General features: G+C 38.7%; 1 protein-coding gene across 8 annotated transcripts in view; it reads left to right on the forward strand.

Annotated features, from left to right (window-relative positions):
* The first annotated feature begins 11776 nt into the window (after positions 1–11776).
* Positions 11777–23281, forward strand: part of KCNJ16 (potassium inwardly rectifying channel subfamily J member 16) — a 53946-nt gene continuing 42441 nt past the window's right edge. For 4 of the 8 annotated variants that reach the window (XM_082708367.1, XM_082708362.1, XM_082708369.1 and 1 more), the window contains exons 1-2: positions 11779–12072; positions 19353–19451. The gene's annotated coding sequence lies outside the window, so the exon portion shown is untranslated. Of the gene's footprint in view, positions 12073–12948; positions 12982–19352; positions 19452–23281 lie in introns of those variants that run through there. The other 4 variants (XM_082708363.1, XM_082708373.1, XM_082708370.1 and 1 more) reach the window with 4 other exon arrangements.

Raw genomic sequence — 23281 nt, forward strand, 5'->3', positions numbered from 1 at the left:
GAAAACAAGAAATTCAACTTTTAAGCTGGGCTATTCATGGCCTTTGCTAAATCCTGGCAAAGAATCATGGGTTTTCATTACGATTCATCTCACTGATTTCCTAATGGAATGAACTGGCCTTTTCATTGAGGCCATAGGAGAGCGAAGTTGGGTGACCTAAGTCATTAACTGTTGTTATCTGATGAGTGAAAAATGGATTACTTTTCAGTATGCATTTGGGGATCCCTGTGTTTTCTTTCACTGGGTTCTATTTTTTTGTGGAAATTGGTTCAAGGAGAATGAGAAGGTCAATCTTGCATATTCTGTCCCACTAGAACAATGTATGTCTTTCTACTCTGTGGGCAGGCAAAATAAAATAGATGGGTTCAGTAATCAGAAGTGTAACGCTAACATCCTTATTTCCCATTTTTAAGAGAGCCTAGCCATCTCACCCGCTCAAGAACATTCTATTCCTGTAACAAACAGGAATGTTACTTCATTAGTTTCTTAGCTATTTCAACAAAACAAAAACACAAACACGTGCATGCACGGTGACATCTCTTTCTTCTACCAAACCCACCTTTGTAGAGAAATCAGTTTGCATAAGAGAGGAGAATAGATTCATTCAAACCCCATGCTAAATTCATTATTAGGAATATAATGCTAACACTGAAGTTATTAAAAGTACTCTGTGGATAAACAATGTAATTACATCTTTGCTATAATGTGAGTGCAATTCACTATAAAACACCTGTGATTTCAGTCATTGAAATGAGTAGTTTACTTATTTACTTTATACGTATTTACTTCATACATATTCACTACATTTACTTATTTGGGATAATATTAAATACAATTTCTTACAAAGTACTATTTATCTTATGACATCAAAATATTCATCTTACGAAGGTCAGATTTTATCTTATTATAGTTTTAGTCTATAACATAGACTGAGCTATTTGCATTTCCAATTCATTATATTATCAAATTTTATATAAGAAGAAAAAATAGTGGGTTAGGATTGGGTTAAGAAATGTATAAGACATTAGATACGATGTCCAAACAACTTTATTACAAGCAAACAATCTATCATCTAGGCATTTTGTATATATAGTATTAACAATTCAGGTATTTTGTAATGTGTGTTTTTTGGTGGGGGAGAGAATGTATTAATAATTAGCAACCTGCTTTTGAAACTCATAGATCAGGAAAGGAGAAATTGTGAATACACTTTCTAGAATAATTGTGTGCAGAAGTTTGTCTAAACAGTTCTGCTGAATTTTGGCTCCTTCATCCTTTGTCCTTATGAATCAAAGCAATAGTTGCAACGTGAAATATGTTGCTGGATCGTGATTTACAAGGTAGCAAAGTAACTGGGCATTATAAAAAGAGTCAGCCAATATATTATAGGAAAAAGAAATATTCAAGATGTATATTATCTTCAAACAGTGCTATAGAAATGCACAACCAAATGTAAGATTTCTACACCAGGGAAATTTCAAAGTAATTCCTTCCAATTCAGTCTCAGCTAGATCTCTATTTTCCATAGCATGAGCAGCCTATAGAGATAGCAGTGGGAGTAAGAGATCTACAGAAATGTACATAAGTTTTTTATTTTGAAGAGTAATCATTGCTGGGAACATTTACATGTGTATAATAGCAAATAACTTTGAAGAAGTGTGGCTGTAATTTTTTTGGTGTCAAATCCAGCTTTAATAATGAAGCTAACACTTCAAATGGCTCTTTTGACTTAAAAACCAGAACAAGGGCCATCTGGATGGCTCAGTTGGTGAAGCATCGGCCTTCAGCTCAGGTCATGAACTTGGAGTCCTAGAATTGAGTCCCATATTGGGCTTCCTGCTCAACAGGGAGTCTGCTTCTCCCTTTCCCTCTGTGATTTCTCTCACTCTTGCTCTGTCTCAAATAAATGATAAGATCCTAAAAAAATAAATAACTTAATCAATCGGTCCTTTGGCCTTGATAAAAACACACAATCTTTTATTTTTTTTAAGATTTTATTTATTTGCCAGACATAGATCACAAGTAAGGAGGGAGGCAGGCAGGCAGAGAGAGAGAGAGAGAGAGAGAATGGAAGAACAGGCTCTCTGCTGAGCAGAGAGCCCAACATGGGGCTTGATCCCAGGACCCTGAGATCATGACCTGAGCCGAAAGCAGAGGCTTTAACCCACTGAGCCACCCAGGTGCCCCAAAACACACAATCTTTTATTGATTTATTCATTCACTCATTCATTAAGCATGTATTTATTGAGCACATATTGTGGTTTTAGTACTAGTGTTAAGCATTGACTTTGCAGTGTAGACTAAAACAAAAGACACAGTCCCTGTTCATAAAGAAGCTTCTTTATAATGTGGAACACTAAAATTATATACTTAGAAGAAATGATGGTGATTATCCAACTCTTACTTGCCTGCTAGAAAACTAAGATGCGAAGAAATAAATTGTCTTGACAAGGGTCATACCTGTGGTTAGTTGTTGGTACGGAGGTAAAACCCAATTTCCTGACTTTTTCTCTAGGAATATTGCCCCTGCACTGGCTGCTTGTACTTAGTTGCTGCCATTGAAAAATATTATTCTCATTAAGATATTATGAATCTTCAGCAGAATTCCTCCCACAGACTCAGATAATGAAAACTGAGAATTATCTTTGGTTCTTTTCTCCCTTATTGCTTAGTTTTATCAAGTGCTAAATAACATAAAACCATTTGTATTCCGTTTATGTTTGCCAAATTCTCCCTCTACTCACTAACTCCAGCTCTCATTAACAAATGACTCCTGATTGATTCCACCCCCTTTTTGTGTGCACCGCCCCACCCCTCCCCCACTGCCCAGTTGTCTCTTTCCACTCAAATCTGTGGGTAGATTCCCCTCCTGACTCTGACCTCTGGTGACTCCACGTTGTCTCTCACACCAAACACAGCCTCCTCAGGGGGCACCATTTTTTTTTTTTTAAATGTTCCGTTAGCCATTATATAGTACATAATTAGCATTGATGTAGTGTTCAATGATTCATTAGTTAAGTATAACATCCTGTGCTCATCACAACAGGTCTGGCACCATTTTTTTTTTTTTTTAGCCTTTTCTTCATTAGAGGTGCCCCAAACCACATCGACTGGCAACACTCTTGTTTCCCCAAGAGTTTCTCCGTTCTGTCTTCATTCATGTTTTTCTTTAGATTTAGAATACATGCATAACCTTTCCTACCTCTTTTTTTTTTTTTAAAGATTTTATTTATTTATTTGACAGAGATCACAAGTAAGCAGAGAGGCAGGCAGAGAGAGGAGGAAGCAGGCTCCCTGCTGAGCAGAGAGCCCGATGTGGGGCTCGATCCCAGGACCCTGGGATCATGACCTGAGCTGAAGGCAGAGGCTTTAACCCACTGAGCCACCCAGGCGCCCCCCTTTCCTACCTCTTGAAGACTCATCAAGTTACCACTTGCATGCCGCTTTTGTGGACCTCCACCAGTGCATTAAATTGTTCCTACTTTGATCCCATACCAGTTGGGTTTGTACTTCCTTTAAGCATTCCTATTACCCAAAATCCAACAGTTTTGTTGTTGCTTCCATACTTATATTTTCCTACTAGACTACTAATTCCTTGAGGACAGGCAGGGGACGATGTCTTATTTAAGTTCATAACTGTTGTGTTACCAACACTATATACACATTGCTTTGTGCTCAGTAAATGTGCGTTAAATCATATATATATATATATATATATATATATATATATATATATATCTCCTAAATTCTATTCTAAAAGATAAGTATGCTTTCCTATCTCCTTCCTTTCTGCCCTATTATTTATTCTCCTCCCTCCTTCCTTGCCCTTCTATCTCTTCTAGAAAAATGTAGAGATTCTAATTCTGTATCTGTTTTATTATATAACTGGTATAAGACTTAGTGAAAATTTTCAAGGAGTTGTCATTTAGTGGTGTTTGTTTTTTTTGCTCTGTGACTGATGTAAAAGTCTTAGGAATTTATTCAAACAAATAAATAGGTGAAATAGGCAGAGTGGACTTTGTCAGAGGAATATGAGATATGATATGCTCTCTGGTTAAGATCTCTCATTCTCTGGCCAACTGCCTGGGTTCATACCCTGGGGCCTTAACTGACAGGACATAAGGCCTTACGCAGATAATATAAGATGCCTATGCCTTCCTCACCTTACCCCCTGGTTAAGTGAGAAAAATAAATGATTTAATACATCAAAAGCCTAAAACAGTCTCTGCTACTAGTATGTACTGAATAAATATTTCTTACTGCTTTTATTTAGGTTCTAATCATTATTGCTTTGGTAAAAATAGGTGCTTGGAAATTTCAAAAAATTTCAGAAAAAATTTCAGAAAAACAGAACAATGTGTATTAAATGCCACTTACACAGAATTTAACATGCTGCTGTAGATATCGTCTTAATTAAATTGTTTCATTTTAAATGATACCAATTTAGGTGAATATATTTCTTTCACATTTTGTCCAAATCACCCACTTTAGGAAACTCTAAATTCATTATTAAAATATTTCATTGTGGGGCGCCTGAATGGGGCACCTGAATGACTCAGTCACTTGAGGAACCAACTCTTGATTTCAGCTCAGGTCCTGTTCTTGTTGGGGTCATGAGATCGAGCCCCACCTTGGCAAGCTCTGCGTTCAGTGGGGTGTTTGCTTAAGATTCTCTCTCTCCTTTCCCTCTGCCTCTCCTCGTGCTCATGCACGCATGTGTTTTCTCTCTCTCTCTCTCTCTCTCAAATAAGTAAATAAATCGTAAAAGATATCATTCGTGGGAGTGTCGTGCATGGTCTTCTGAAAATGCTGAACTGGATTGTGCCTTGAAGAAACACATTCAAGTCAACTCTTTCCTTGGCTCTTTCCTTTTTCTTCCGCTTCTTATAAAGTACATTCTGGAAGGCTGGGAACATATGAAGAGGCACAGAGCCCTTTAGGGTTTAAACAGAGAAGAAAGGAAGGAATGGATGGAGGAGGGAGGCAGGCAGAGAGGCAGGGAAGACGGAAGGGCTTGGGAAAGAAAGGAAAGGCGGGAAGAAGGAAGGAGAGAAAGCTGGAAGGTGGGAACGGAGGGAGGAAAGCAGTCCGGCGGGCAGGGGAAAGAGTGGAACGGAGACTTATTTCAGGAGTCAAAGTTGTAGTTCACATTACAGCATGAAGCATTTTGATGTGTGGTTTGAGGGACTCGCGGGGTGAATTTTATCTTTACAAAAGCAAAATTCCCGTTTGCATAAGCCAAGGAATCCTATTTCAGTCATATTCCCTTTGGAGCTTCAAAAGCTCTCGGGTTCTCGCTCCTTCAGTTACAAACATCAGTCCAATGAGGTTTTTCATCGGCATGGAAGAAGTTAAAGGACATGTGACTCCAGTAGACAAAACAAGAAGATATACAGACTCACTGGAAATGTCTCGATTTTGAAAAGTACCTGATGTGGAAAAAAATTGAAAGGGACATCGGAATGGAAAATTCCTTCGCGGGCTTCCTGTTTCTCTTTCCTGCTAAGGTGGGATTAGTTACCAGCTGTCAAATGAAATATCACTTTTAATTCTTATTTTGGGGGGAAGGAAAGCATTAGGAAAAAAAAATATGTCTTGGAAGGGAATGAGGCAACAAGAACCTTCCTTTCTATAATTCATTCCTGAAGTTTGACAAGAGGACAAAAGGGCCCAAGGAGAGAAGAGCGGGATTGTGCCTCCAGCAGGAAAAGTGAGGAAGAGGTGAAGTCACGCTGCAGGTAAATGGGTCTCCTGCAAGGAATTCCCGATGAAGTCATCGGCGTGGCAAGGAAGTTTGTTAGGGGGATAGAGCTGGAGGTATTGAAGTATTCAGGTCATTACCTCCAATCTTCCCTCAGACAGACAAGGACAGAATCAAGAAGAGCGAAATGGTCTCTAAAATGAGGGTGTCTTTGGAAATCCAGTTAGCCGCCTTTGATGCCATTCTCACTGACTCAGAAGGCATGCCTCCTTGGGAGTGATAGCTTTTCAATACATAAGCTCTTCTCCCACGGGATTAGGATTTACCTAATGTTTGGGTACACCTTCAAATGCTGCATCACACCTGTGGCATGCTTGACAGTTTATAAAGCTCTCTCCAGGCCTGGTTTCAGTTAATGCCCACTGCAGGGTATCAACCATTCCCGTAAATGTGGGTGGGACTGAAGTACTGGGAAGCCAGTGTGCAGGCTCCCGAAGATGGGCTTCACTTCTGTCTCCCGGAGGTCGGGAATTCCAAGGTTAGGAATGCATTCTGTTAACGTTAAGACAAGAGGTCCTTGACCAAGGTTAAAAAACAAGATTCGAAAGTACTGATACAATTGGAATCTCAATTTGATCTTGAATAAATAGGGGGAAAGCATGCAAATCATTTTACTGAAAGACACTGAGGTTTGTGATTCATCTTTATTGCTTTCTTTGCATCTTTACCCATATTATCTCCAATAAACATAAAGAATTTTAATGTCCAGAAGAGATTTTTAAAGGTATTATTATTTTTTTCCCCCTCTAGGAGGGATCATGCAGCTTTTAACCTGTTTGTGTGATTCGCTACATCAGGCTTTCTGATATGGTCCCCCTTCATCATGTTTATTTAAATCCTTTGTTGAATTATGGTACATCATCTTATAACCATTCTGGACTGGATTGCTTCTTAAGAAAGCAAATTCAAATGAACTCCCCCTGCCCTTTTTCCTCTGCTTTTTATCGTATATATTCTGGAGGGCTTGGAACAGAGTACATCAGACCCCTTCAAGTGAAATGAGACACAACAAAGAAAAATTTGAGGGCTGGGATGATGAAGAGAAAACAAACAACAACAACACAAACGAAAATGAAGGCACCTTCTAGTAATTATGATGCTGGGTAGAGTATCTGGGTAGCAAGAGGGTCTTCCGTGTCAGGACTGCTGGGAAATGGACAGGGAATGATAGAAAAGCTCATTAAGACATTGAACTAAAGAAAGGAGACCAGAGGAGTTAAAAAAAATAATAAGTGTTTGACTCCTGCAAATATGGCATACTTGTTTAAGAAAAGCATTCATTATGTTACATCTATCTGCTAGGTGCTTTGTTGAATTCAAAGATTTGGAAGACTTAGTCAATCTTTATCCACTAGTATTTAAAATTCAGTAAATGAAGGGCTCCTGGGTGGCTCAGTTGCTTAAGCAACTGCCTTCAGCTCAGGTCATGATCCGAGGGTCCTGGGATGGAGGCCCCTGTTGTGCTCCCTGCTCAGCCAAGGAGCCTACTTCTCCCTCTCCCTCTGCCCCTTCCCCGTGCTCACATTCATGTGGTCTCTCTCAAATTAAAAAAAAAAAAAAAAAAGGAAAATCTTAAAATAAAATAAATGAATAAAATTAAGCAAAAGAAATGAGATGTATAATAGAGAACTGTAATATATAAATTGAAAGGGACAGTGTGTTTAAAACGTTTGTTCTTAAAATTATTTTTTAATAAAGTACAAGTCGATGTTTACAGTAGGCAGAGAAGGAGTTAGTAAAAGGAAACTTGAAGGAAAAGATATTTTATTTTTTTTTTAAGATTTTATTTATTTATCTGACAGACAGAGATCACAAGTAGGCAGAGAGGCAGGCAGAGAGAGAGGAGGAAGAAGGCTTGGAGCAGAGAGCCGGGTGCGGGGCTCGATCCTAGGACCCTGGGATCATGACCTGAGCCAAAGGCAGAGGCTTTAACACCCTGAGCCACCCAGGTGCCCCAGGGAAAGATATTTTAAAAAGATGTTTATCTCTTTATAGCAGTTGTAGGTTTACAGTAAAATTGGGGGATGGTAGAATTTCCCATCTGGTCCCTGCCCCCACTCAAGCATAGCTTCCTCCATTACTAACATCACTCATCAGAATGGTGCATTTTTTTTTTTTTTTATCAAGAAGGAACCTACATGGACACATATCATAATCACCCCATATCCACAGCTTAACTTAGGGTTCCTTCTTGGTTTTGTATGAGTTTCTATGAGTTTGGATAAATGCATAATGATATGTATCCTTTGTTATAAAACCCTACAGTGTGTTTTCATGACTGTAAAATTTCTCTGTGCTCTGCCTATTCCTTTGTCCGCACTACCCTCCCTCAAATCTTTTCACTGTCTCTGTAGTTTTGCCTTTTCCAGAATATCATATAGTTGGAATCTTCTAGTATGTAGCCTTCTCAGATTGGCTTCTTTCACTTAGTAATATGCATTTAAGATTCCTCCATGCTTTAACCACAGCTTACTTATCCATTCACCAACTGAAGAACATCTTGGTTTGTTCCAGGTTTTGGCAACTGTGAAGAGAGCTGCTATCAATGCCAATGTGTAGGTTTTTGTGTGGGCAAAGTTTTTAACTCTTTTGGGTAAAGACCAAGGAGCATGATAACCGGATTGTATGATAGAGAGATAAGATTTTAGATTATAGAGTTGATCTGTGAGTTAACCATGTATTAATCATTAATCAGAAAGAAGAACTTTGTCATTGGAGAATAGTGAATCTTATGGGTTAGCTAATGCGGAGATTAGTAAACATTTTTCTGTAAAGGGCCAGATACTAAATATTTTAGTCTTTGAGGGCTACATAGCCTCTCTTGAGGCTCTGAGGGCCACTGGAGTCTACTATTGTACAGTGAAAGCAGCCATTGACAATATGTGAGTGGATGAGTGTGGGTGTATTCCAATAAAACTTTATTTGTAGAACCTGGAAATTTGAATATCATAAAATTTACAAATGTCACAGAATCTTCTTATTTTTTCATTGTGCCTCCACCATTTAAACATGTAAAACTATTTTTAGCTCGAAGGGCTTCCAAAAACAGGAATAAGAATGAACAAAGAAAGAAAGTTTTCCAGAGACAGCTAGAGTGATTATTTCACACTTCTATGTAATAGTCTCTTTGTATAATCTATCTCCTTTAGGCTATTACAGAAATCATTGAACAGCCATTAAGTACAAATTGTTGAAAGAGAATTATTTATCACAAAGTTTTTATACTTGATTACAAATTCTTTCGTCATCTTGTTGCATGACAAATCTTAACACAAACTTGCCCCTTCGACTTGCCTTGGTGCCTTTCTCTGTTTTGGGGAGGATCGTAGTTCACCAAAGTTGACCTTCAGTAAAGTTAATTTTCAGTTAAGGTGGATTTAGGAAGCATAGACATGCAACAGAAAAGCCAACCCAGATATCATTTTCATCTGGCTTTAGAAAGTGTTTTTCTACTTACATGTGAGTATGGGTGTGTCTGATGTTCTGGGAATTTACTTCAAACAAAGGAATGAAGCCACGCTGTGATTTTCTGACTCAGTGGGAGTTGGGAAACCATCCAATTTCTCTATCTTGCCTTCTGTCCTGTTCTTCTCTGCAGTCTTTTTTAGGCTGTGTTTAGATGTCTCATCTTCTCAGATCAATCCAAACACTCACCCAAACAAAGCTACCTTTCCTGAAATGGTCCTCCCAGAGCGGAGGGTGTTACGTGTGTGGTGGTGTTCTTGTAAAAGTTCTTTCAGATGGAATGCTAACAAAGGGAGCTCAGCTTTCAAACAAGGAAGCAATCAAGCAAAGTGATAAAATACTAAACCACCCAGTCAGACTTACTATGGATAAACCACAGTGTAAGTTGCCTTGATTAGTATGCACATGTCCCATTTTCCTGGTATTCAGACTTCTTTGCAGAAGAGGCAACTCTGTGTCCATCACCTTCCTAACATTTACTGGTAATGGAAAAGATAGCTCCCTTAGAGAATTCAGACTCTTCTGCCTGGTACTCCATAGCAGGCTGAAAATCAGTGCTCCCATCAGAATGTCAAATCCTTAATGATAGCTGGCAGTTTGGAGACACTAATTATCTTCCGAAGGTAGGTCGTATTTATTATTATCCTCCTCATTTACAGATGAGGCAACTGGGATGCAGACAGCGTGCATAGCTCCCCTTATCACAAACCTAGTAACAGCACTAAATGAAAATCATTATCTTGCTTCCTCAAGTGTTCACGCTTTTAAAAATGGAAATGAAACCCCAAAACCCCAAAATGGCAACTGTGGTCAGAACCCAGAAATGACCCCCTAAATTTGTAGGGCTTACCAAACTGGATAGAAGCTCCTAGATCTCCTGGCTACCCGCACTCTTGGGAGTAAGAAATATATAAAACCCTCTCTTTCCAGTCTTCCTTTTGAGCTCTTCTGGGTACAGCTCCCCCAGGTTCTGAAGAGCTTGGGATTATTATTTCTTTCATTTCTTGCGGCTGCCTTTCACATTCTTCTGGACCTTTCTCTTGACTCTACCATTTTAAAGCCACCTCTTCACTTATTCGATTTTCTGATTTCTGGTCCACTAGCTGGACCACACAACTTCTCACCATTTCCTGTCATCTCTTAGGATCTGTTGCTGGGGCAGAGTAGCGATCAGACTGTGTATCCTGGATGGGAACCACAGCCTTGATTTTTATTAATCATTTTTATTCTAAGCTCTGATCCTTGGGGTTCACGGAGGGAGGAGACTCCAGCCTCAATCTCTGCCTTCCATTTATCAGGTTTTTTTTTTTCCATTTGGACATTTTATTATTTTTCATTACTTTTTTTCCCATTTATTTATTTTCAGCATAACAGTATCATTATTTTTTCACCACACCCAGTGCTCCATGCAATCCGTGCCTTCTATAATACCCACCACCTGGTACCCCGACCTCCCACCCCCCTGCCCCTTCAAACCCCTCAGAATGTTTTTCAGAGTCCATAGTCTCTCACGGTTCACCTCCCCTTCCAATTTCCCCCAACCCCCTTCTCTCTAACTCCCCATATCCTCCATGCTTTCTGTTATGCTCCACAAATAAGCGAAACCGTATGATAATTGACTCTCTCTGCTTGACTTACTTCACTCAGCATAATCTCTTCCAGTCCATTCATGCTGCTACAAAAGTTGGGTATTCGTCCTTTATGATGGATTGATACACTACTCCATAGTGTATATGGACCACATCTTCCTTATCCATTCGTCCGTTGAAGGGCATCTTGGTTCTTTCCACAGTTTGGTGACCGTGGCCATTGCTGCTATAAACATTGGGGTACAGATGGCCCTTCTTTTCATGACATCTGTATCTTATACACTAACAATGAAAATACAGAAAGGGAAATTGGAGAATTGATTCCATTTACTATAGCACCAAGAACCATAAGATACCTGGGAATAAACCTAACCAAAGAGGTAAAGGATCTGTACTCAAGGAACTACAAAACACTCATGAAAGAAATTGAAGAAGACACAAAAAGATGGAAGACCATTCCATGCTCTTGGATTGGAAGAATAAACATTGTTAAAATGTCTATACTGCCTAGAGCAATCTATACTTTTAATGCTATTCCGATCAAAATTCCACCGGTATTCTTCAAAGAGCTGGAGCAAATAATCCTAAAATTTATATGGAATCAGAAGAGACGCCGAATCACTAAGGAAATATTGAAAAACATTTATCAGGGTTTATTCAAAGATGCTAGGCTAGTTCTTCAGAACTGCACCTAGCACAGGGTGACTAATCATTAGAGGCATGGCAAATAAAGGAATGAATGGATGCCTAGTTATTTCTAGCTGTCCTGTCTCAGTTTTCATTGGCATTGGATCTCAGCCCTCACTGGCTGAGAGGTAGACAAAGAGTTCTGGTAAGAAGGATTTCTTTGCATTGGGTAGGAGCATTTCCATAGGTCACCTCTCAAAAACCCTGTTTATCCGTATTTGTTGAACATATTTCTGGCCCAGGAAATCTTCCTCCTTTCTATCCCTGACCTGGTGAAAACTTAGTCAGGATATGCCTGAATGCCCTTCATGCTGTACCTCCTCCAGAGGGACGGGGCTGTGAGGTAACCTCTGTCTCAGCTGACCGGCTATCGCCTGCTTTATAAGATGCCAAGGGCTGCCTATGTAGATTTTCAGGTGGAACTGTAGGAACAAACCTGTGTCAATGGTTAACTCAGGTTCTTGGTGTCTGGAGTTTTTCTTTCCTTTATTATTAACTAAAGAACATTTTTATCCCTGCTCACTTGGGAGAACCCAGCTCATAGATCCTCTGCGGGGAGAGTGAATAAAGGTAAGCATTGCTCTATTTTTGTTATTATACAAAGTCATTCAGCCTGTGCTTTGTTCACGCTAGTTTCGGTCTCAGGGGCAGCAATGTCAATGTCAATGTTGAGTTAAAGACAACTGAGATAATTCAATTTCCTATATAAGTGCTGTAAGTAGAGTGTCATATTCCTTGAGTTATTTTGAAACGTTGGTCCAAGGTATTCTCCAATTGGTCTTTACAGAGTTTTTTAAATAACTTTTACATGACATGATATATGTAAATGTCTAAAAGTGACTTTATTGTATTCCATATTCAATACCATATGGAATATTCTGTAATTTCTCCTTAAAGCAAATAATTGCATCCTGTTTAAGTGTATACACATGTATGGATATATAGCTTTAAGCATGGAAGTGCGCTTTTACACATCCCCTCAAAAAACTTCAAGAAAAATAGGTTAATTTTCCCTGAGAATTGTAAATAATGATACAAGAGGAAATAAAAATATGCACATCTATAGACTTATTTTAATATCCTTCTCTTTTTTCCAGGCTTCTTTGTGAGGCCTTTTTTATTTTCAAGTAAGCTTTATGCCCCTTGAACTCATGACTGGGAGATCAAGAGTCTCATGTTCTCCTGACTGAACCAGCCAGGTACCCAGTTCTAGGTTAATCCTATCATAAATTAGAAGTAGAGAATTTCATTCTGTTGTGTTCACTTTAAATTCTCTATAGCTCCCCCCACCCCACCCCGTGCATTAAAATCTTAGAAATTTTGTTCTTGGGTATTTATTGAGACAAGTGTGGATATGTTGTTATCTTTGCCCTCTGGAAACTATGACTTCTCTATCTTTTCTAATTGAATTGTTTCTGTTGGCAGTGGGTATGTTTGGTAAACAAGAACTTTTCTACAAACCAGGTGGATTTTGATCAGGTACATTAAGCTCTTAGATGATCTTACTAACCTGAAAGGTCTTTAGGAAAATAGTCCTGAGGAGTATTTCTGCTGAGCATTAATGTTATAATTAGGCAAGAGTCAGGGCCTCAGGAAGAAACATTAGATTAATGTATCTTTGCCACTTTACTTTGGAAACTGTAGGCCAACTACTCTCTATGTCAGATCTTAACTAGTAAAGTGACACGAGGAACCTAACCTACAGCTGTTTTGTAGAATGCCATTTAAGGAGTTCTTGAAATGAAGCTAAAAAGAGGTTTAAAGGCGAACAGGGTCCAGAGTTCATGTCCATTCAAATAGCAGAGGGAGAGAGAGTGATAGAGACAGAGACAAAGACAAAGACAGAGAAGGAGGAAGACACAATGAGGAACTGGAGGTAACTGGCAGATGTAACTCCTGCTTACAATTATTTTTAGAACATGAGAACTGTCATAAATCCAAGACATTAGTTTCATTCAAAACAAGACCATGACCACATTTGACATTGGAAGAAAAGACTTGAGTAGCATGCTATTTGAAAACACTTTCCTAAAAAAGTATATTTTGACTTGCAAGAGAACAAGAGTTTTCAAGGATTTTGGAAAAACTATGTTTCTTCATATATATATATATATATTAGTGGTGAGTCCAAGTGAAGGCTTGGATATGAGTTAGTTGAAAATTAGGAATTGGCAAAAAGTATAGTTTTAGGGAAGAAGGTAGACATATAAAGAACATTTAGAGCAAATATTTAGTGCTAAAGCAACTCATATATTTAGGTAAATCTTTTTTTCAAATTTATAATACCCATCCTCTGAACAAACTCCTCAGCTTTTGTCCCATATGAATTTATCCTCAAGTTTTCTATGTTATTATCTCTCTGTTCTAGGAACAGTGGTCTTGAACCTATGTTTAGGAATAAAATGTGCATGCTTTCCATTAGCACACAATAGGCTTGATATAAAGGGCAAAGAGGAAATGCCCCCCAAAGATCTCTCATGTGTGGTCCTTGTGCATGGATATGTCTGAGAACATGTAGGTCACCAGTACGCTCTTCCTATGTACCTCTGAGTGATGCCTTGTTCATGGATATTGTTATTAACATACCTGGAACCAATCATCACAGCTCTATAACTCAACATGACTGAAGCCTTAGTCCTCAAGAATCTACCTTGATTCTTTTTACCAAGGGAAGGCTAGCATTGCTCTTCTTCTACAATTACTTATGTTGCATTGGTAAAAGCAATTCCTCAAGCATGGAGGAAACTCTATTTGTTTTTGCCATTAATAGATTTTTTTTTTTAATAATGGGAAAGAAGTTTATTTTCTTAGGAAGACAATGACCAACATTTTGTTTGTGGAAAAGCAAATTCCAGAATTCTCTCTCTTTTTTTTCTTTGCTTTTTAAAATTTGTTTTGTTTTTGTCTTATTTTGTTTTTACCATCATCATCTCAGCTCCTTAACCCCTATAAGACACTGACATAGAGATAATGGATCATCCTGTCATTTCCCTGATTTAGCTGGTCCTGAACTTAGCAAGAAACATTTTTTTTTCTGATTGATTTATTGATTGATTCTCTCAGCACATATTTATTAAGTGACAAGCCCTAAAGCTTAAAGGTTGAGTGGAATATTGTTTAATGGGTGAAACCACTTTCTTTCGGAATTTGAGACTACTGAAGGAGGAAAAACAGAGGATTGGTCAATGCATAATATAGCATGTATTCAACAAATATTTATTGACTGACTGTGCCAGACATTGATTGGACATAAATTGATGAAAAGGACATATTAGTGAAAAGAAAAAGACAAAAATTCCTGGCATTATGAACCTTTCATTTTAGAGTAGATGTTGGAAGAGTCTATCAAGAAGTAAAATTAAAAGCATGTTAGTGGTGATAAGCAGTATAGAGGAAAATACGATGGAGGGAGGAGTTACTGGAGATTGGGGCTGGAGGAGTGAGAGTATTGTATTCGTTATCTATTGCTGTGTAACAAATTTCCCCAAAACTGTGTCTGAGAGCAGCAATCATTTGTCATCTCCAGTTTTCTGGGTCAGGAATCCAGGCTGTCTGGGTCCTCTGGATCACATGCTGCAGTCAAAGTGTCCACTGGGACTAACCATCTCAAGCCTTGCATGGGGGAAGATTCTCTTCCAAGCTCCATCACATGGTACTTGGCAGGACTGGTTCCTTTGGGGCAGTTGGATGGAGGGGGGACTCAGTTCTCCACTAGTTGCTGGCGAGAGTCCTTCCACAGTTCCTTGCCATGTGGGCCTGTCCATAAAATATCTCAAAACATGGCAGCTGGTTTCCATTAGAGCAAGCAGCAAGTAAACAAGAGAGAGACAGAGTCTTTTTCAAACCTAATCTTGAAAGTGATGTCCCCTCAGTTTGGCCAAATTCTATTCATTAGACATGAGTCACTTATTCCAGCCAATACTCAAGGGGAGGGATTTCACAAGAGCGTGAACACTAGGAAACAGGGATATTAGGGAGCCATCTTCCAAGCTGCCTATCATAGCTCTACATTTTTAAATAAAATTGTCAAAGGGAGCTTCATGAAGTAGTCAATATTTGATGGAAGACCTAGAGGTGGTGAGTCAGGAGTGAACAATATAGATACCTGGGAGAAGCATGGTTCAGGTAGATGGAATAGCTATAGCAAGGCTCTGAGTGTTCCCGGCATGTTTGAGAGAAGGCGAGGGGATCCATGTGGCTGAACCAAAGTTGAAAAGGGAAGAGTAGTTGTAGATGAGGTCATGTGGATGTGCCAGGATTTTTTCCAGAATGGAGAGGATTCTACAAACTGAATGTGTCAGAGATAAAAGACTAGTATCCAAAATCTATAAAGAACTTAGCAAACTCAACACCCAAAGAGCAAATAATCCAATCAAGAAATGGGCAGAGGACATGAACAGACAGTTCTGCAAAGAACTTTGTGGTTTTTAAAAGGTAAGGAGTAGATGACTTTATTTTTTTTAAAGCTGCTCTTGCATGAAAAAGATGGGATCAACTTTTCCTCCAAGGTTTTCTACTCTGAAACCAAGAATTCAGATGCAAAATGTACATCACATTTTAAAGACACTTTTCACTATTAAATACAACTTTTTCCGGTTATTTTGGCCCCACATTCACTTTCTCTTCAAAATAGACCTGAAACTGCCCACAGATGCAAAGGAAATTGGAGGAAAAGTCAAATTGAGTGAAAAATAACCCTAAAGTAGATTTACTTGACAATTCCAAATAAAGAAGATTTTCACCTTAAATATGGTCCTGAAGTATCACCTCAATTCTTAATTTTATTTTAGTTACATGTGTATAGTTTAAAAGACTTCAGATGGTTCCATACTTCAGATTATATTGCATATGATTTGTTCTTTTGACTTAAAGTGAACATTCAACTATTTCAATATTTTTTAAGAAAAAAGTATGTTTGAGGAAACATGACCAAAACCATTTTTATTATGATGAATTTTGATTTTTTGTTATATTCCATTTTAAATTAGAACCATGTTCCCAGGCAATCAATAATCTTTTATCCAATCTGGATACAAAGATAACAAAAACCTCGTTCCTGCCCTCAGTCTGGCAGAAAAAGGCAGGTCTGTATGTCATTAAGGGCGATTCAGTGGCCTAGGACGGTGATAAAATAAGACTAGCACACCAGCCCACTGAACTTTTTTCAGGAAAGCAATAGGGGGATGGCCTTCTTTGGGGCCTGTGGGTATTGTTCAGTGTTTTTTTTTTAGAATTCAGAATGTTTAAGCACTGAGATATCGTGGGGGTTTTTTTATGATTACTTTATTTGAGAGAGAGAGAGACGGAGCACACTCATGTGCGTGAGGGAGAATGGAGGGTCAGAGGGAGAATCTTCAAGCAGAATCAAAACCCAAGATTTGATCCCAATGAGATCACGACCAGAGCCAAAACCAAGAGTCAGACACTCAACCTACTGAGACACTCAGGTGCCCTGAGATACTGTTTTTACTATGAACTGTTTTACAACAAGAGGTTTCAGTGCCTTACATTATCCATCTTCTTCCCTTCATTTGATAATTATTCAGGGTTCTCCAAAGAACCAGAACCAATAGGATATACAGAGAAGGAGAGACAGAGAATGATTTATTCTAAAGAATCAGTCATGTGATTGTCAGGGAAGGCAAGTCTGAAATCTGTAGGTTAGGGGGAAGGTTGGAAATTAAAGTAAGAGTTGTAGACTGGCTGCTTAATCGACCCCTCAGATGCCCGGAGATAGTAGTCTTGAGTCCAAAATTGGCTAGTTAGACCAGCAGGCAGGAAACTTAGGCAATCTTGAGGTAGAATTGCTTCTCCTTTGGGAGAAACTTCAGTTTTGCTCTTAAAACTTTCAACTGCTTGGATGTAGGTCACATGCATTTTGGAGGATCATTTGCTTTGCTGAAAGTGGACACATTGTAAGTGTTAATCACGTCTATCAAATATCTTCACAAAACATCCAGCATGATGACTGGCCAGACAACTGGACATCACAGCCCAGTCACATCATATTGATACAAAAATTAACCATCACACTGACACAGGGCATTTTCACCCTGATTGTATTTTGTCATACAGACATTCTAAGTTTGAAGCTTCAATTTCTAGAAAAGAACTTAAGAACCACACTTTAATAGTTACTACATTTTTAATTCTGCAAAAGAGATATGCCTAAAAATGAGATGATTTGGGTAGAGAAGTAGCCATTAATTTAATACAGCCTTCTCACTGTTACAGCTTTTTACCATACAATGTGGCCAAAGAGAAAGTCATTTCTCTCAATTGAGACAAAGAACGGGTTACTTTAAAAGACATCCGTGGTCCATCCTTCTAACGGCATTGTCTCCTCTTCCATTAACTTCACATGCTACACCATATTTTTCAGCTACTATATATTCTTTCCTATATTTGCCTGCACTTTATTTTTCACGTGTAGGAGTCTGGTTTCCAAATGACTCTGTTCGTGGTAGTAACACTGCCAGGATCTATGAGAAGCCAGAAGGAAAACATGGTATACATTTCAGAAGCATTAATTTAATTCCATAATTAGTATTGAGAATAAGAAGAATTCCATAATTTAACTGAGAAGTAGTGCAAAGGATTAATTTGTAGTTCAGGTGTTTTGAGGAAAATATCCAGAATTCAAAATCAACACAGGTTAAAAAAAAAAAAAATCCTAAGACCAGAATATTTTGAGCTTCAGCCCAATTTTTTTGTGTTATATTCTCAGATCTCCCAAGGATCTGGGGTAGGGATAATGGTAACATACTCATTTCTCTTGATTTGTTTTTTAGGTTTTTCATTTAATGGAAAATTTTGAGAAGTACTATTAAAGGATAATTTTTGTGAGATTAAATTCTTGGGTTAGGTTACTACTTGATTAGTTAGTTGGCTCTGCCCCAGAAAAATATCTACTCACCCACAAACTTGGCCAGTCTTTCCACAATTATGTACTCTTCACATCTCATGTGAGACTTTTCCAAACAATGGGTAATTCAGGACATTCTGTCTCTACTTTGGGAAAATAATCCAAAAGTAACATCACAAAACAAGGCACCTAGCACAAAGCCTGGACCACAAAAATTCTGCAGTCAATCTCTGATTCGGGGCACCCCTAGCAGGAAGCCAGCCCATTGAGTCTGCAGAATATGAGCAAAATAGCTCTGTCCAACTAGCACTTACCTGAAAGACACACTCGGCCATCTTTGATGAGCTATTAAGTTATTAACTGACCTTCTAGTGTTCTGGTAATGTACTGTTGAGTTCTATTTATAGATGATAGAGTAAAATCCTTCCCTGGACTTGCAAATAATCTTGAGAAGGTGTCAGGACATTAAAGATTATGAGCCATACACCGAGATCATCACAGCAAGAAGCCTGTTCCTGTCGTGTGTTTAGCTTGCCTTTTATTTGGGTCAGAATTGAGCCAACTTGTGGGTGGTTAGATAACACTCAAGGAGAAAGTGGTGTGACTAATTTGAGCAAAGTTACACATATTTAAATTTAGGCTTTGTGGGAATAGAAAGCGGTTCCATTTCCTTATGACTAAAGTTTTATTTAGTTGTGTTCGATAACAATATTGAGCCGATGATAAGATTGCAGCATTGGCATCAGGAGTTGAAAAGCTAGAGAAACATTTGGAGAAAAATAACTAAGGAGAGCAAAATCACAAACCAGCAGACCTGAAAGAAACCCAACAGAAGCAAAATGTACTATGCTTTACACTCCCGGAAGTTAAGCATGATGGAGAAACCAGGACAATATTTCCATGCATTATATTGCTATAGGCAGATTATTTTGTGTGTTTCTTCTGCATGACTGCATCAAATCTTTTCTGTTCTTGTTGTAAACAGTGGACACGACTTCTCCATTCGGCATTGATTTTGGTATTGATCTGCTGCAGCAGCTTGTGAAACAGAAGCACGGGAGTACGGACTGAGCAGAACCAGGAGGTGAGTAAAGTCCAGCGTTGTGTCCTGGAGACAAGAGCTGTTTAGAGTCACCACACTTCTTTTTGTGTGGAAAGTAAGGGACTATACTAGTTATATACAAGTGAATTACCACAGCAATCACTATACCATTAGTATGGTATTGTGGACATGGTTTTTGTAGGCATCACAATCATAGCATTTGGTAACCCCACTGCTATTCAATGGACAGAGCATTGTCATCCTTTATACTTTCATTTTTTGAATTGAACAAATGGCACCTCCATTCTTCCAACTCAGTGAGCAATGCTCCTGTCACTGGGCACTAGGTTTATAAAGATAAATTTAACAGTTGCTTACCATTGAGAAAGTCAAAACTTAGCAAAGGAAGACACAGGCAGAAAAACCAGCTATGCCTGGGGAATTGAGGGAACCTGAAAGAAAGAAGAAACGTCTTCCTGATTTATGAAGAACCTGACATGTTTGGAAGAATGTGAGAAGCTCCAAGTGGTTGACACATAGAATTTTCAGGGTGACAGATGCATGTGAAGTGAAGGAAGACAACAGATGAGAACCAGTGAAAATGAGCTGGAAGCCACCAGGATAAAACGGAGGTCATGTCCATCTCTCACCTTGAGATGAGATGCCTAAGCCTCCAATTAGATAATGAGGGTAGCCAGCAAGAGAAGCTGGTACCTGCCATCAAGTAAACAGGAGCCATAGAAGCTGAATGAAGAGAGCTACAGAAACCGTGGGTTGACCTGCTGTCCGTGCCAATCACACAAGGCAGACGATCAGTGACAGCCTCTGTGAATGACCACAGAGCCTCATGCTCTATGCCAACCTTCTGCTATAAAAAGAATATGGATCTTGCTTCCCTTTCATCTTACAAATCTCATCCAAAACATTTCCCAGGGAGTCCAGGCCAATATGGAACTATGGAAAGAATGGCATTCTGGAACATGTGGTCCCAGGTTAGCTAAATCCATACAGTGTAAATCTGCCACTCCTGATATTTGCCATGCAGAATATAAAACAAATGATGGAGACATAGCTCCTGCCTCCAAAGAGCCAGCCCTGTGGTGGAAGAGAGTCTTAATTCACTCTGGTATATGTTGTAATAACACTGATTTGTCCCTTTTACCAGCAAAAAGTGAGACTCATGCACATGAATGAGCTTTGGAAGTGTTAAAGGTTTAGTGGCTTTTCAGAGTCTCACTTTGGTTGTGTGATTACCTCTACACTTAAAGGTGAACACTGGGAATAAAGTCATTCTAGGTATTTTAGTAAGTTTAGAGCCCCTCGTCTTTGTCTTATTTCACTTGAGTAGTGCGGTGGTGCTGAATGGATAGCAACCAAACTTCTGCCTTCACCCAAATCCTTTCATTCACGAAATGGTACCTGTTCATTGAAGTCACCAGCCATTTCCCCACAGAGACAAGATTTGTCCTGGCTCAGCATAACTTAGCCCTCTTTTAAGCTGAGAAAATGGGACATGTTAAACCGATAGCTAAGTTCCTCCACCATTAATTTAAAAAAAAAAAAAAAGCATTGAAGATTAGAAATAGCCTCAAAATGTTGTGCCAGATCTGTCCTGGGAAAACTCCTTCTCTCTCTCTCTTTTTTTCATTTTGTTTATTTATTTGACAGAGAGAGATCACAAGTAGGCAGAGAGGTAGGCAGAGAGAGAGAGGGAAGCAGGTTCCCTGCTGAGCAGAGAGCCTGATGTGGGGCTCGATCCCAGGACCCTGAGATCATGACTTGAGCCGAAGGCAGAGGCTTTACCCCCTGAGCCACAGGTGCCCCAGAACACTCCTTTTTAATCAGCACAGTCTTGCGTAGCTTGTTTCTGCTCTTTATTAGACTGTGCTTGACTCACCCTTTCAACTCAGCCCTCTGTCTCATTTTTTCTCCCTTGGAAGCTGCCTGGGTAGGCAGATTTTGCATCTTTCAGAGACTTTTCATTTTCTCTGAAACTTAGGGATAGTGTCACAATGATGACATGGCCTCACTGTGTCCACAACCTAAACGTTGTGTTACCAAAGTCATGACTAGAAGATATTTTGCTCCGTTTTCTATGAATGATGGGACATCACGTGGTGAACCTTCTGAGATGTTTCCCCTACCGGTAACAAAGGAACATGTGTTGCTTGACTGCAGAAATAATATTTTCAATTTACTGATCAATTTTTGTTTAACAACGACCTGCTTGCCCCAAGGGGCATGCTTCACGGATATTAACCCTTCCGTTCCCATGACAAATTTCATTTTTACAGATGAGGAAGCAGGCACAAAGTGGCCATGCAATGTTTCGAAGATCGGCTTGTAAAGGGCACAGCTGATTTTGGACCCGTCTTTGTCTCTAGTATCCAATTTGAACAACTAATGTGTGCCCTCTATGGAAACTCAGTTTTTCTGTACATTCATAGTCGCGTGATTGTTAAGAATGCTAAATGACATTCGCACATAAGTTGGAGTATATACCCAGCATTCAAGAAACGTTTGTACACAACACAAAGGGGAAGCATGAAAAATGCACAGGCATTGAAGCGATAAAATAGAGTGAAACCGTGCCAGTGGGACCCTGCTCTCTACTCTGTAATTACTGATTTCTTTAAAGTATTCTAGTTTGCATGCTAGGCATTAAATTGGTTGTCCTCTGTCAAGCCACTTAAAAGATAAAAACAAGCCAATCAGAGAAAGAAAAGAAGACATCTGCACTCCATTTAAGGGCAGAACCCCGGCCACACCAATACAGGGCTTCTTCATTTTCATCAAAAGTGAGTAAACACAAACAGAACTTTAACACCATAAATCAATAAGAATTTCACTCCACTGAGCAAAGATAACATATAGTCTAAGGAAAGCAATATTTCATTGGTGGGGGGAAATGCAATCATTCTTCATGGTCCTAATGACATATGAAAGTCTGTTGGCTTTAATATCAAATATTGAACCAAGATAAAATAAGCCATTTGTTTGAGGGAAAAGACAGAGACAAAAGCAGAGCCCAAAGGGTCTTAAGAGATTTCTCAGTTTAGAGCAAAGTCTCTCCTTTATTAATCTAATATAAAATAGTCCTTTTTCTTTGTGCTAGTAAATATTAATTTTGCTAGAAATTACTGCTCTTGATATGCAAATATTTATGATGAGAATTTTCATGGAGTAGGAAGAAGAAGTCTTAGTTTTTACCCTTGTATTAACGCTCAGTGAAGATTAACAGTGATGAAATCATTTATTGGGAAGAAATCCTGTGTTTCATTGGTTTGGCCATGTGTTACAAATGAAGTCAAATGCATTTTTTCAAAAAAAGCATCAGACAAAAGCCAACGATCAATGTAGTAAAATTGTATTTTTTAAATAAAATATTTTCAGGAGTCTCTTTTGTTGTTGTTAAGATTTTTATTTACTTATTTGACAGAGAGAGAGAGACAGTGAGAGAGGGAACACAAGCAGGGGGAGTGGTGAGGGAGAAGCAGGCTTCCTGCTGAGCAGGGAACCCCATATGGGGCTCGATCCCAGGACTCTGGGATCATGACCTGAGCCAAAGGCAGACGCTTAATGACTGAGACACCCAGGTGCCCCAAATATTTTCAGTATTCTATGAAATAAAGAAAACCATACTTCCCAAGAAAGCTGCTAACATAAATTTTTACTCTTCAAAAATAGTTACATCAGACAATAAGACGCAATTATTTATGTAACTATATTTATAAATGTATATTAAATTTATATAGATTTATTTAAAATTTATATAAGTATTTATATACTATATAAACATAATAATCAAATAATAATTACATGATTATTAATCATTTTTCAGTATCCATCAGAAGGCCATCTCTTAGAAAAAT

This window comes from Mustela nivalis (genome assembly GCF_964662115.1).
Source record: "Mustela nivalis genome assembly, chromosome: 17".
In the NCBI taxonomy this organism is placed as follows: domain Eukaryota; kingdom Metazoa; phylum Chordata; class Mammalia; order Carnivora; family Mustelidae; genus Mustela; species Mustela nivalis.